At 41.3% G+C, this 15,584-nt stretch overlaps 1 protein-coding gene, 1 non-coding gene and 1 pseudogene across 2 annotated transcripts in view; all 3 read right to left on the reverse strand.

The window, feature by feature from the left end:
• LOC126106234 (potassium voltage-gated channel protein eag) overlaps positions 1-15,584 on the reverse strand; it is a 362,209-nt gene that overhangs the window by 121,184 nt on the left and 225,441 nt on the right. The window lies entirely within an intron of this gene.
• Trnas-cga (transfer RNA serine (anticodon CGA)) lies at positions 12,670-12,744 on the reverse strand. The gene has a single exon. It is a non-coding gene; the product is annotated as a tRNA-Ser (tRNA).
• On the reverse strand, positions 13,833-13,950 carry LOC126107188 (5S ribosomal RNA; annotated as a pseudogene).

The raw sequence follows: 15,584 nt of genomic DNA on the forward strand, positions 1-15,584 counted from the left end.
TAACACTACCTTGGGGAAAGCCAGAAATCATTTCTCTTTTACTTGATGACTTTCCGTCAATTGCTACAAACTGTGACCTTTCTGGAAGAAAATCACGAATCCAGTCGCATAATGAGACGGTATTCCATAACGTGTGTAGCTATAGGTCATGCTATTTCTATATATCGTTCTCTGAACGTTTTTATGTCAATCGAGGCTCTCGTCGGTTAATATCACCTTGTTATGTACTGATTTTAGAACACATCTCTCTGTTTTATTTTCTACACCTGTAATGTATTATTGTTACCATATCTACCGCCAGTCCCCCCGTAGGTATTCAAATAAGTGGCCCCCGGCAAATAAGCTTGTTGTCCATGCCTTCCCACGGACTGCTAATGACTGGAATATTAATACGACATCCCAAAGACCTTATCAGTATTTATGTAATAATATGAAACACCTAAAGGCGTTCTTACGATTCCATTTATTGCATGGCCACCAGTTTCTGTGTTTCAGTGCACCATCTTCAAGCCGTAGCTGATGGTGGGAGGGTTTAACACCATCCATGTACACGATGCAACATCTATAACTGGTTTTCTCAGACTATCTGTAACAGCGGTGTTGTCTCTCCAACCATAAACTATAAATTTAGTAAGACAAGCGTGCTAGTCTTTTTTTCTTTATTGTAATTTCATTCCTGTGTCCCATATGGGCGGGGGAGGGCTGGCAGCGACACAGTCCACCAATCTTCAGCCAACTGGCTTTATAAAAATACAGAACGGTGATGACATAAAAAGAGGGACATAAAAACACAGTAAATGGATATATTTGGAGTTAAAATATACACTAAGATGGGGACGTGCACTTGGGGACACTTAAAAAGCCGACATATAGTTAAAAGAACACAGCTGGCAAATCAAAGTGCACGTAAAAACCACTGGAGGAAAATACAAGTTAAAAGTCGTCCACAGGATAAAAATCGCACAGAGCAAGACACTTAAAAAAAACACTGAAAACTATGGAGCACTCATGAAGAATAAAAAACCACTGGTAGGGACCTGCCAGAGGGACTGGAGGCTGGAGAAGAGGGAAAAAGAGGGGTGGAAGTGTTTTGATGAATGAGCCACTTCGTTCGATTTGATTTTTTTGTCCAAAACTACTGAAGCATTGTTGGAATGAACGAATAATGCTCACTTCACTACTCGACCATCTAAAAATATTCGGATAAAATAATAGTTTATTTGCGGTGTACCTGAAACTGGAGTTGTAGTGTCCCTTTTGCGATGTTTAAGAGTAATGCGTGTGAAGCGTCTATAAAAATATTGAATAAGACCAAACAGAACAGACTGAAAGTCAACTGTGAAAAAAAAATATTTACAAAAAATATAACGTCCATACTACGGTAGGGAAAGACAATAACGATGATACACAATATAGCAGTAAAGAATAGGGTGAAATAAAACATTTATATCTTCGTATAACTATAGAAGATGGAAAATATAAGTTATTACTCGCTCTTCTGCTGTTTCTGATTCTCATGTTACTATTGTTAGATAGATATTGTGTGTAGCGTTGAATGCTAGCAGATGTTCTTTTTGTTCTTTCAACTACATGATAAAAAGGTATGTATCAGGTTATTGATGTAAATATATGTGTAAAGGTGATTCACTGTATTATTTCAAGAACATGCCAGCCACCAAACGCAATGTTTTAATTGAAAAGAGAGACTAATTAGTATTTTTCAGCTATCAAGAAGACGAAAGCAGTGATCACTGACTGGCAACAATTGGCCGCCATTAAGCGGCGGACCTATTATTAATTTTTCTTACACCTTTCCACAAGAGAAGAAGTGTTAAAATCATTTTAAAACATTATTTCAATTAAATCTGAATAGTTCCAAAGGTTAATTATGCGAGAGTTCAAATACTTTCAGAGATACCATTTGTCGTAGAACTTTGGCCTTGACTGTATTTGGATGAAAACCAGTTATGATAATCTTGTAGGGAGCCTGGCGCTGATTTAAACTGAAAACAAACCTTTATTTTGGCCTCCTATAAGATACCCTGCTTCTAATGGTCTCACCTACGTAAAGAAAATAATTAATTGTAACCTCTTATCTTACGTAGTATCAAAAAGCATCAAACCAATAAAGAATATTAAAAGAGAACCGTTAGAGAGTGCAATTTGTTGTAATGGTTTACATTTGGGACTACTGACACACCCACTTTCTACCTCTTTTGCTGTCATCGAACACTTAAAAAACAGAATGAAAGGGAAGTGAGAAAAAGGAAGTGTGGGAATGGGGCTAAGAGGCATCTACATAAAGGGAAATGTGGTGGGTGGAGCATGTGATAAAACTGAAAGAAAGTCAACGAAGAAAGAAAAGTGGTGTTGTGGTATATTTCTCCTCAACCCACCGCTCTTTACGACCAATTTCAGAGTGACGGCTTCAGCTGAAAAGGGCTTTGTTCGTCATTAATTCTATATAATAAAATTCTTTGACGTGTACCCTCGGCCTATCGGAACGCTGTCATAGGGTATCATCTATATGCACGATAACGTTCGCATCCACAGTGCAAATCGGACGAAGGCTATGTTCCAGCGGTTTGGTTGAGAAACAGTGCAACATCCTGATTACAGCCCAGATTTTTCACCGAATGATTTTCACGTCTTTGACACATATGTGGACGTCGGTTTCAGTCAGACGAGGAAGTGCAAGAGTGGATGTGGTTGTGGATCCGCCCGCTGACGGCCTCCCAGTGGGATAAATGTCTTTAACATATGTGGTGTTTACGTTTGAATGAGACCATTCCCCTCATGGTCCCTTTGAGCGGGTGTTACGCTTTCATTGGACTGTCTCTTCTATATTCGCAAGAATCTCATTTATTCCACACCCAACTATGCAAATGTTGCAGGAATATCTCAGGTTTTACTTTTTGCGTCCAACATTAAGCGCTATGCACTCGATCTTACTTTCTTTGTCACTTTACCCTCCCCCACTCGTATCGCGCACCAGGTGATAAAGTTCCTCCGTCTCTCCCAACACCTCAAGTGCCTTGCCAGTCGTATGTCTTTCGCAAGATCGAGTCTGGACCTCCTATAGTCTCCCTCATCCTTGAGAAAACCTTCAGAGACCATCCGCCTCTGTCACTAAGAACCTCCTTACATATCCTTGCACTCCACGTCCTTCTCCAGAGTAATTTCAACCACCATTCCCTCCCAGACCGTGAAATCGTTTTTGAGATCTGTCCATCTCATTAAGTAACGACTGTCATTCTTCTTTCTCTTCTAGTGACGAGTCCAGTCCAGTGTTTCCATGTACAACTGCAGTCCTATCCGCTTTGCATCACGTAAATTACGTCTCCACACCGTTTTTCAGTATCCGACATCCTTTCTCATACATGTTGACAATGATTAAACTATACGAAGAGAACGTAAATTAATTAGAAACTACGGAGTGCACACACTTTATTCAACACGTAAACGTCATTACAGATATTCGGATTTAGGTTATGACATATTCGACATGCCTGCCATCATTGGCGAAGGTGTGGCGCAGACGAATAGCGAAATTCTGCATGACCCACTGAAACGTCGGAATATCGATGCTGTCGATCATCTCCTGAGTGGCTGTTTTCAGCTCAGAAACGGTTTTGATGTTATTACTGTCAACCTTGTCTTTAACGTAGCCCCACAAAAAGAAGTCGCATGTGTTCAGATCTGGAGAATAAGGCGGCCAATTAAGGCCCATGTCAGTGGCCTCTGTGTACACCAAAGCCGCAATGCGGTCCCCAAAGTGCTTCTCCAGGACGTCAAACACTCTCTTACTTCGATGTGGTGGAGCTCCGTCTTGCACGAACCACATCTTTTGGAAATTTGGGTGACTGTGGATAATGGGGATGAAATCATCTTCGAAAACCTTCACGTAGCATTACGTCGTCACCGTGCCATCAAGGAATATCGCACCGATTAAGTCACCCATTGAGCGTGATGACATTTCTCGATCGTGAAATGCGGATTCTCAGTCCCTGAAATCACCCAAATGTGTGTGGATTCCTAAGGGACTAAACTGCTGCGGTTATCGGTCCCTAGACTTACACACTACGTAAGGGGCTCCGGAACGCCATATACTTGCAAAGTTAAAATAACGCTTATAAATTACATCTTTCCTCACAAAGTATTTGAGGTAGGAAGTTGAACGTTTTACAGATTATTTATTGGAATATGGGCTACAACTTAACACAGGGATTTTACAAAATTTTAGTTCAGTTATTAAATATGATTTTTTTCAATTGTAATGAAAATTCACAACATTTTATTGCAATTTTTTATTTATATATTCAAAAATATACAGTTTTTTGGAAAAATGCTGTGTTAAATTATGCAGAAGGTACTGTGTAACATTTACTGAAAGTTTGAAACAAATATGTTTGGAAGATCCGTAGAAAACATGTAATTAGTATGAGAAAATAAAAGTTTTGGGAATCGAGCGACAAAGATTGGATTAACTTTTTAGTGCATTCCAAGTCCATAGGATGGATTATTTATTCATTCACATCCGATTCGCCCATAAAACATTCATAGTTTTCACTCATTGAAACAAGCTTCTTCTGTGAAGTATTTTCTTTCCCACTTTGACTGCTATGGGCAGGTGTACTTGAGAGGTTAGGTTCACTCACTTGGTTATCGTCTTTATTGTTTACAGTAATAACACAAACCTTTGGCTTTCCAACATTTCTCCTTTTCTTAAAAGCCTTCAGAGGATTTCTAATAACTTTACTTTTACTCATTATTATACTTCAACAAAACAGAGACTCAAGAAACAGAATTAATTACGAATATTTTCGAGATAACGACAGAGTAAATAAACATGAAACAATCGACAATCACACCAGCGATATATATTGAACCATCACAGTTTAGCCACAACACATACTTTATCTCACATCACTAAAATGTACCTGATGAACGCGGACGTTAATAATAACACCATTTGACAGCAGTTTAACAGCGCCACAGTAGGTCACGCCCATGTAGAACACATTTCAAAAAAAATTTAAAAATAATTGTAGTCTTCGGAATTGAATAAATTATATATCTATTAAAAGGTAATAGTCTGCAGATTCAGAAAACGCAAAAAAGTAAAAATTGAACTTTTCATGATTTTGAGCCTTTCCGGAGCCCCTTAAACTAACTTATGCTAATAACAGCACACACATCCATGCCCAAGGCAGGACTCGAACATCCGGCAGGAGGGGCCACACATTCCGTGAGACGGCGCCCTAGACTGAGCTGCCGAAATCAGACAGTTTTGTTTATTGACGAATCCATCCAAATGAAAGTGGGCTTCGTCCCTAAATCAAACCTTAATGCGCAAACGAATTCCCACCATGTCCCGCTGCCAACCGTGCAGTTTGAACGTCCTAACGCAAACCGTTCAGAGGTTTTTATTATTTTATTTCGTAAAGTTCAATAGCCACCCTGTACCAGCATTTCTCCAATTCTGTCTGCATCCAGACCCAACACGTAGAAAATATAGTGCCTGACAAAAAAATCGAAGACTTGGTAAAACGTCGATGTAGCTTCGTACACGTACATACTGGCAGCAGGACTGTAAATAATAGTGTCGCAGTTCTCTGTGAATGGTAGAACGACCACCAGTGAGCGTTAGCGTGTTTGAGTTAGTATTGTTACCAGATCCGGTAGGGAATATAAGCGCCACGAATAGCGTCAGCTGTTGGGTGATCACTGTGAATGACGCACACACGTCCCCTACGTATGCGAAATAGCATTATCAGTACCTGGCACAGTTTGAAGAGGGGTCTCATTGGGGGACGCTATTTGGTTATCTGATCGAATAATGCAATATCCAGATTTGTGGGGGATTCGGATGTCATAGTGCTCTGATGTTTGACTGTATGGGAACGTGGAGGGAGACATACTGATCGACAAGTATCCGGTCGACCATGCCCGCCCACAACAAAGGAACATCGTCATATTGGGTGACTTTAACACCACAACGCTAAATTGCTGCGTATGGAGTGGTGCCCAGGACTGTTGATGTATTAAAGATATTGGAAATCTGGTATATCGATATTTAAGAATTATCATTATTGATATTTCAATATATTGAAAAAAAGCACCGATATATCGGCGGAAAAAATATCGACCTGGTTATAAAAATACAGGCTGCACATTGTAAATATCCTGCTGGTTTTAGATGTGAATATTTAAGTACTGATTTATTGTTAGATACTCTGTACATCAACAAGCTAGCAGCCTGCCTATACCCTTAGAGAAGGAATTGAATGGAAAACAATCCACGTTGACGCTTGGCGATAACCCCTTGCTAACAATGGTTAACTGCATGTCAGTGGCGCAATAAATAGTGTAATGCTGTCCGTCGTTGGGTTTCGTCACATATCGAATTTGTCAGGAACACTTCATGTCGACTTGCCTGTTTTTATCATTTCTGCAAACGCCAGCGACCTAGCAGCTGTAGCGTCTGTATTGCATGGTGAAGTTAAAAGCGCCGATGACGTCAAAATTTCCCCTCACACTTCTTCACCCACCACCCGTCTTTTAGATTTTGTCGTCATTTTCAGCAACTGTTTTTGAAGAATGTAGATGTGAAGAAATAGCAAACTAGTTGCGTTAAAAATTGTTTTTCGTCGCAACTGGTGTGATGTTTCTTCACATCGGAAATCTTGTTATTCCACTGACACTATTTAATTAAATAGAATATTAGTGGGATGTCTGGCTTCGTTTGAGTGAATTAAGTGAGTCAATGTTGATGTCAACTGAAGTTGTTGCTACACGCAAAGATTTTTCCAGAAGAACATCAATAATTCGTGTTCTCGTTTGTGATTTGATGTAATTCATCTGACTAAAAAGCTGTTCATATACGTGTTTCCAAATAATGAAATCATTATTAAAGCATGTTTGTAAAACACTGGATATTTCTTGTAATATGTTTTATAGCACCAATCTGATTAAATTTCTCTTTTAACTGTGCATCACATTGCATTTCGCAGCATTCCATGTCCCGGTTGTGAACGTATGACTGGAGAGTGGCGTAGCGAATACAGAGAAAACAGACGATGTTTGTTAAAATCTTGAAATCGGTTTTCCAATGCGTATTTCAAATCAGATATCAAAGAACGGTATTTAATCGCGCCGCCTGGGCGACTTCCGGTCGCTTTGATAGTGTAGGAAAATGTGTGGAGATTTTTGTTCGTAACTGCTGTTCCCAAACCTCAAGTTTCACTTGGCAGGCGGAAATAAAATCATGCATGACATGAAGAAGAGAAATTTGTTAACATCGAGTATAGATTTAAGTGTCAGGAAGTCATTTCTGAAAGTATTTGTATGGAGTGTAGCCATGTATGGAAGTGAAACATGGACGGTAAATAGTTTGGACAAGAAGAGAATAGAACCTTTCGAAATGTGGTGCTACAGAAAAATGCTGAAGATTAGATGGGTAGATCACATAACTAATGAGGAAGTGTTGAATAGAATTGGGGAGAAGAGAAGTTGTGGCATAACTTGACCAGAAGAAGGGATCGGTTGGTAGGACATGTTCTGAGGCATCAAGGGATCACCAATTTAGTATTGGAGGGCAGCGTGGAGGGTAAAAATCGTAGGGGGAGACCAAGAGATTAATACACTAAGCAGATTCAGAAGGATGTAGGGTGCAGTAGGTACTGGGAGATGAAGAAGCTTGCACAGGATAGAGTAGCATGGAGAGCTGCATCAAACCAGTCTCAGGACTGAAGACCACAACAACAACAACAACATGACATTAATCAGCTGATCTTTTCCTGGGAGTCGAGAGTTAACATATTTAGGTGGATAATTATATCGACCAAGAACGCAAAGTCGGAAAGCCATTCTTTATCTTCGAACTCCCTCAGTCTCTTTGACTTGCTTTCAAAGAATGATTGCATTTCTTACTTCAAATCACTCTTTTCAACATTTTCGCACGTGTTAGCCATTTTACTTCCGTATTATACGAAATGTTATCATGCTCCGAATCCAAAGACTTCAGAAATTATTGGAACTTACGGTGATTCAATGCATTCGAGTTAATAAAGTTCACTGTTTTGAAATCTACCTTCATGGCATGCTCGATTTTGAGGGACTTGACACATAAATTCTTTTGATGGATCATGCAATGAAAGTTTAGCATCGACGTATTGCCAACTCTGCAGGCCTCGTGTTCAATCAACAGAACTACACCTTCGTGTTTCCCAGCCATTGTTGGAGCACCATCCGTTGTTAGCCCCGAGGGGTGTTAAGTGTTAACGAAAAGCGACTTCATGTCCACATAACTGCTTCCAACAAATCTCGTGACTTCTTGGTATTCTTAAGTGGATACAATGCCACTCCTGTTTTATTAAAATGGGAATCGACACCTCAGACATAAATCGCAACTTGGATGGTATCCGCCATATCTGTGAATTCATCCAAAGATGACATTTTTGAGAAATCATTTTTCTTTTATGGACACACATTTTCAACGACGGTCTCTAAGCGTTCCTCAACCATTTTTTGGGAGTATCAGAGCTACTGCATAACTCGCTTTGGCATGGCATATTGACTCTGAATTCGCTCTTGCAAATAACTGCTGTTCAGCATAAAGTTTGCTTTTTAAGTTATTTACGTGGCCTTGTCAAAACTGTCCCTAGTGCTTATCAAACATAACTGCATGTTTAGTCTGGTAGTGCCGTTTGATTTTATGTTCTTTTCGAACAGAGAGAGGTTTTGTAAGTAGGCTGTTTATGTTTTCTTATTGACAACGTTACGTAGCGCTCTGTATGAAAATCACTGGCTGTGCTGTGTGCAGTCTGTGCCTAGTTTGCATTGTTGTCTACCATTGTAGTGTTGGGCAGCTGGATGTGAACAGCGCGTAGCGTTGCGCAGTTGGAGGTGAGCCGCCAGCAGTGGTGGATGTGGGGAGAGAGATGGCGGAGTTTTGAAATTTGTAAGACTGGATGTCATGAACTGCTATATACATTATGATTTTTCAACACTATTAAGGTAAATACATTGTTTGTCCTCTATCAAAATCTTTCATTTGCTAACTATGCCTATCAGTAGTTAGTGCCTTCCGTAGTTTGAATCTTTCATTTAGCTGGCAGTAGTGGCGCTCGCTGTATTGCAGTAGTTCGAGTAACGAAGATTTTTGTGATGTAAGTGATTTGTGAAAGGTATAGGCTAATGTTAGTCACGGCCATTCTTTTGTAAGGATTTTTGAAAGTCAGATTGCGTTGCGCTAAAAAATATTGTGTGTCAGTTTAAGCACAGTCTTGTATAATTTTTCTAAGGGGAAGTTTCAGTTTATTGCTTATCAGACCTATTGGTTTTGTACTGTATTCCACAAAAAAAATTGTTTACAGTCCAGATACCTACGGATTATGGCTCGGAGGATCCCTGACAGCAACGCCTCCATGTTGAACAATGCTTTTCGTGCAGCCACAGGACGTCGTGGTACGATTGAAACTGTGCGCAACAGTCCATGGCGAGGTCCGTCTTTGCAACCACCAAAATGCAGCGCGGTACCCTGGGCCCAACAACAAGCCGAATGGACCCCTCAGGATTGGCATCTCTTAACCAGTCAACGTCACATACGCCTTCAAGCAGATGATCGTCGGAGACGCGTTTGGAGGCAAACCAGTCAGGTTGAACGCCTTAGACACGCTGTCCAGCGAGTGCAGCAAAGTGGAGGTTCCCTGCTGTTTTGGGGTGGCATTATGTGGGACCGACATACACCACTTGTGGTCATGGAAGGCGCTGTAACGGCTGTACGATGCGTGAATGCCATCCTCCGACCGATAGTGTAACCATATCGGCAGCATATTGGGGAGGCATTCGCCTTCATGGACGACAATTCGCGCGCCCATCGTGCACATCTTGTGAATGGCTTCCTTCAGGATAACGACATCGCTCGACTAGAGTAGAGAGCGCGTTCTCCAAACATGAACCATATCGAAAATTCCTGGGATGGATTGAAAAGGGCTGTTCATGGACTCTGAGGGACCTATGCCGAATCGCCGTTGAGGTGTGGGACTATCTTGATGAACTTGTGGGTAGTATGCCACGACGAATACAGGCCTGCATCAATGCGAGAGGACGTGGTACCGGGTATTAGAAGTACCGGTGAGTACAGCAATCTGGGCCACCACCTATGAAGGTTTCGCTGTATGGTGGTACAACATTCAATGTGTGGTTTTCACGAGCAATAAAAAGGGCGGAAAATAAGTTTATCTCTATTCCAATTATCTATATAGGTTCCCAAACTCTTTGAAACGAGGTGATGCAAAACTTGTATTGATGTGTGTAGTTGACGCTATACCAAGTTTACGTCTTGAACCGAAACAGACTCTTTTTTGCGATAAGTGGTAAACTGAGAAACAGACCACTCGTTAATCGGAGTTATTGAGTCATATAACATTACCGCTGGATATATTTCGTAAACCACATCAAATACTGACGAATCGATACCACAGACCGAACGTGAGGAGAGGGGCTAGTGTAATTGGTTAATACAAACCACAAAAAAATGCGCGGAAGTATGTTTTTTAACACAAACCTACGTTTTTTTAAATGGAACCCCGTTAGTTTTGTTAGCACATCTGAACATATAAACAAATACGTAATCAGTGCCCTTTGTTGCATTGTAAAATGTTCATTACATCCGGAGATATTGTAACCTAAAGTTGACGCTTGAGTACCAATCCTCCGCTGTTCGATCGTGTGTATCGGCGAGCACCGAATTACGTAGGGATCCAAAGGGAACGGTGATGGACCTTAGGTACAGAAGAGACTGGAACAGCACATTACGTCCACATGCTAACACCTTTTTCTTGGTCTTTTTCACTGACGCACATGTACATTACCATGAGGGGTGAGGTACACGTTCGACCGGCGTTTCATAGGACGTGGAGGACGCATAAATTGACCAGGCCGTTCTCCTGATCTTACACCTCTGGACTTCTTTCTGTGGGGTACGTTAAAGGAGAATGTTTACCGTGATGTGCCTACAACCGCAGAGGATATGAAACAACGTATTGTGGCAGCCTGAGGCGACATTACACCAAATGTACTGCGGCGTGTACGACATTCAGTACGCCAGAGATTGCAGTTGTGTGCAGCAAATGATGGCCACCACATTGAACATCTATTGGCCTGACATGTCGGGACACACTCTATTCCACTATGTAATTGAAAACGGAAACCACGTGTGTACGTGTACCTCAGCCCTCATGGTAATGTACATGTGCGTCAGTGAAAAAGACCAATAAGAAGGTGTTAGCATGTGGACGTAATTTGCTGTTCCAGTCTCTTCTGTACCTAAGGACCATCACCGTTCCCTTTGGATCCCTACGTAATTCGGTGCTCTCCGATACACACGATCGAACAGCGGAAGATTGGTACTCAAGCATCAACTTTAGGTTACAATATCTCCGGATGTAATTAACATTTTACAATGCAACAAACGGCACTGATTACGTATTTGTTTATATGTTCAGATGTGCTAACAAAACTAACTGGGTTCCATTTAAAAAAACCTAGGTTAGTGTTAAAAAACATACTTCCGTGCATTTTTTATGGTTTGTATTAACCAATTACACTAGCCCCTCTCCTCACGTTAGGTCTGTGGAATCGATTCGTCAGTATTTGATGTGGTTTACGAAATATATTGAGCGGTAACGTTAGGTGACTCACCCGGTGTATATATATATATATATATATATATATATATATATATATATATATATTTTTTTTTTTTTTTTTTTTTTTTTTTTGCCGAAATCTTTGAACACCGTAAAGCAAGTTTCTGTTTTGAAGGTCTGTGTGGCTCTGTGGTAGGATGACCAACTGCCACATGGGTGGCCTTCCAGTCCTACTTGTCGCAAATGGACATTTTCGTGAACCGTAGCGTACACGAAGAGGGAAAAAAATTAATTTGAAATGTTTTTTTTTAAGCAACCTTTCTTATAAAGTATTGGTTATGAGGGATGTATGTCTGCAATGAATACTGGATTTATGAGTATGATGTAATTAGAAATAAGAAGACGTGCACTTTTCATATAAGTGATAATTAAATATGTGCTAATTAGCTTGTATTTATGTGACGTAGGTATTGAAGCTGAGCTGACCGGCAAAGAACTAAAAATGTAATGACTGAAGCTAGACTCGAACCAGCAATACAGCATTTACCATTCTCGAGCACTGTTTTCTTTCAATATTTGTGTCTTTATCACTTTACGGAAATGCTTGTAAAGCATGCGACCATGTTTAAAAACAAAATACACTTATGTTTAAAAATACAACCAACCTGTTAATCGAACCCTGCCCCTCCTCGCGGTAGTCTAGCATCGTGCCACAGCGCTACGTTACTCGACGAAGCAATGGGCTTTCTTTTGAGTATTACACGCACTTGGAAAACTCCATTGCCTGTTCTCTCGAGAATTTTTGACAGTGGTATTCAAACGCTTTAGGGCACTGATGTATTAATTCTGAACGTCATTTGTCATAACTGTAAAAAATAACGTACGCTTCACTTAACCTAGCAGCCTTACTTTAAAATTTCGGCCACCATTTCAACTCCTTTTGTTATTAGAATGAGATTTTCACTCTGCAGCGGAGTGTGCGCTGATATGAAACTTCCTGGCAGATTAAAACTGTGTGCCCGACCGAGACTCGAACTCGGGACCTTTGCCTTTCGCGGGCAATTGCTCTACCAACTGAGCTACCGAAGCACGACTCACGCCCGGTACTCACAGCTTTACTTCTACCAGTACCTCGTCTCCTACCTTCCAAACTTTACAGAAGCTCTCCTGCGAACCTTGCAGAACTAGTAATCCTGAAAGAAAGGATATTGCGGAGACATGGCTTAGCCACAGCCTGGGGAATGTTTCCAGAATGAGATTTTCACTCTGCAGCGGAGTGTGCGCTGATATGAAACTTTCTGGCAGATTAAAACTGTGTGCCCGACCGAGACTCGAACTCGGGACCTTTGCCTTTCGCGGGCAAGTGCTCTACCAACTGAGCTACCGAAGCACGACTCAAGCCCGGTACTCACAGCTTTACTTCTGCCAGTACCTCGTCTCCTATCTTCCAAACTTTACAGAAGCTCTCCTGCGAACCTTGGAGAACTAGCACTCCTGAAAGAAAGGATATTGCGGAGACATGGCTTAGCCACAGCCTGGGGGATGTTTCCAGAATGAGATTTTCACTCTGCAACACAGTTTTAATCTGCCAGGAAGTTTCATATCAGCGGACACTCCGCTGCAGAGTGAAAATCTCATTCTGGGAACATCCCCCAGGCTGTGGCTAAGCCATGTCTCCGCAATATCCTTTCTTTCAGGAGTGCTAGTTCTGCAAGGTTCGCAGGAGAGCTTCTGTAAAGTTTGGAAGGTAGGAGACGAGGTACTGGCAGAAGTAAAGCTGTGAGTACCGGGCGTGAGTCGTGCTTCGGTAGCTCAGTTTGTAGAGCACTTGCCCGCGAAAGGCAAAGGTCCCGAGTTCGAGTCTCGGTCGGGCACACAGTTTTAATCTGCCAGGAAGTTTCCTTTTGTTATTATTGTTTCTTAAAACTATTTTACATTTCAATTCGATAACACTATTGAACTAAACTAAGCTCCTCCCAAACAGGCTATGAAGGCCCAACGATACCGACTGGCCGCCGTGTCATCCTCAGCTCACAGGCGTCACTGGATGCGGATATGGAGGGCCATGTGGTCAGCACACCGCTCTCCCGGCCGTATGTCAGTTTACGAGACCGGAGCCGTTGCTTGTCAATCAAGCAGCTCCTCAGTTTGCCTCACAAGGGCTGAGTGCATTCCGATTGCCAACAGCGCTCGGCAGACCGGATGGTCACCCATCCAAGTTCTAGCCCAGCCCGACAGCGCTTAACTTCGGTGATCTGACGGGAACCGGTGTTACCACTGCGGCAAGGCCGTTGGAGATGACTCTATTATTTGCTGCAAATAAGAGAGAAAGGTGGATGCAGTTGCACTAGGAAGGTCCCTTTTCTATTTTTGTAATGCAGAATCCTTAATCTCACCGGTGAAAACACATTATTACAATTAATTGTTTATTTATTTTGTACTACTAAAATTCAACGAAGATACTGAGGAAGGAACCATTGCTAATGTCGACTGGCGTAGCTACTCATCATAACTGAATACATACATAAATACATGGCTACTAAAATTAAAGACAAACATCACAGAATTGTAAAAAAGATAAAAGATGCCTTTGCTTACTTGAAGTGATGATTAAAGTGTATCACGATCGAATGTGCACCACATATACACGTGAAGGGCCGTAACTCTAAAGCCGGTACTCTTGTGAGTTTGCAGTAAAATTAAATATGGAATGTCTTGGCTATGTCTGGCACTCGTCCCACTTGCGCAACGCAACAAACGTATCCCGTTGCGCAGTCCGTACTACAGCTCATTGTTAGTTGTATATCGCAAAGGCGTAGTATATCTTCTTCATGATGGCGTGCGTTTTTTTTTTTTTCAAAATAAGTCCAGCGTAGTGATATTTTTTGAATAGGAATATAGATTAAAATCTAGCGTTAAATAAATTAATGAACTGATATATTCCTAGTGTAACTGGATATGATACGAAAGGCGTTTCATAGAACGTGCCTTTGGGGGTTTTGCGTGACATAAAAGTTAGTTTTTTTTCATATGAAACAGCTCAGCGACCCAAAAATTACAGCCCCTCGTGCCCCATGCGTCCTTAGGGCCGCGGGGTGGCCACCCCTGGTCTAAAAGTTGAATTGTGCGCAGTACTGTAGTGCGCAGTTAAATGGTAGTCAAGACAAAGTAACACTGTATCGGGTAAAAATTAGTGTGCCGCATTTGAACAACACTGCAACAATCCACGCTGAATTGATGTAGGTATGCGGCAATAAAACAGCATCATAATTCTTACAGATATTCTACGTAAGTGTTTCTCAGCATGAGGTAATTATCCCATTAGGTGTAAAATGTAATTTTTCGGAAGGTTAAAACTAAGTGATTCAATCGTGTCGCACAAGCGAAATTAAACTATTTTTAAAAGCTCGCTACTGTTATCACTATTTGGAAAGACTATAACAGTGATTACATACGTTTACCAATAATTACTATTTTTTTCAAAAACTAGCGTTAATACCTGACACAGTGTAGCAGCCCTTACAGGCACCTGATGATGGCAACCTGGCAGCTTGCCGAAATATTGTGCACTCTTGTGAACTCTTTCGTCATGAAGTACGCCGGGAGAATCTGAACGGTTCTAGGCGCTGCAGTCCGGAACCGCGGGACTGCTACGGTCGCAGGTTCGAATCCTGCCTCGGGCATGGATGTGTGTGATGTCCTTAGGTTAGTTAGGTTTAAGTAGTTCTAAGTTCTAGGGGGCTGATGACCTAAGATGTTAAGTCCCATAGTGCTCAGAGCCATTTGAACCATTTGAGAATCTGAAGAATTACAGGTTAAAATTTTCCTAAAGAAAGATTAAAGTACCCCCAACTTGCTACAGATTAATAGCGAAATCGTTCGAGACAAGGTTGCTTAAAAATAAATTCTTTAATTCTGCATCAGGACAGT

Source organism: Schistocerca cancellata, chromosome 10 (genome assembly GCF_023864275.1).
Source record: "Schistocerca cancellata isolate TAMUIC-IGC-003103 chromosome 10, iqSchCanc2.1, whole genome shotgun sequence".
Classification (NCBI taxonomy): Eukaryota; Metazoa; Arthropoda; class Insecta; order Orthoptera; family Acrididae; genus Schistocerca; species Schistocerca cancellata.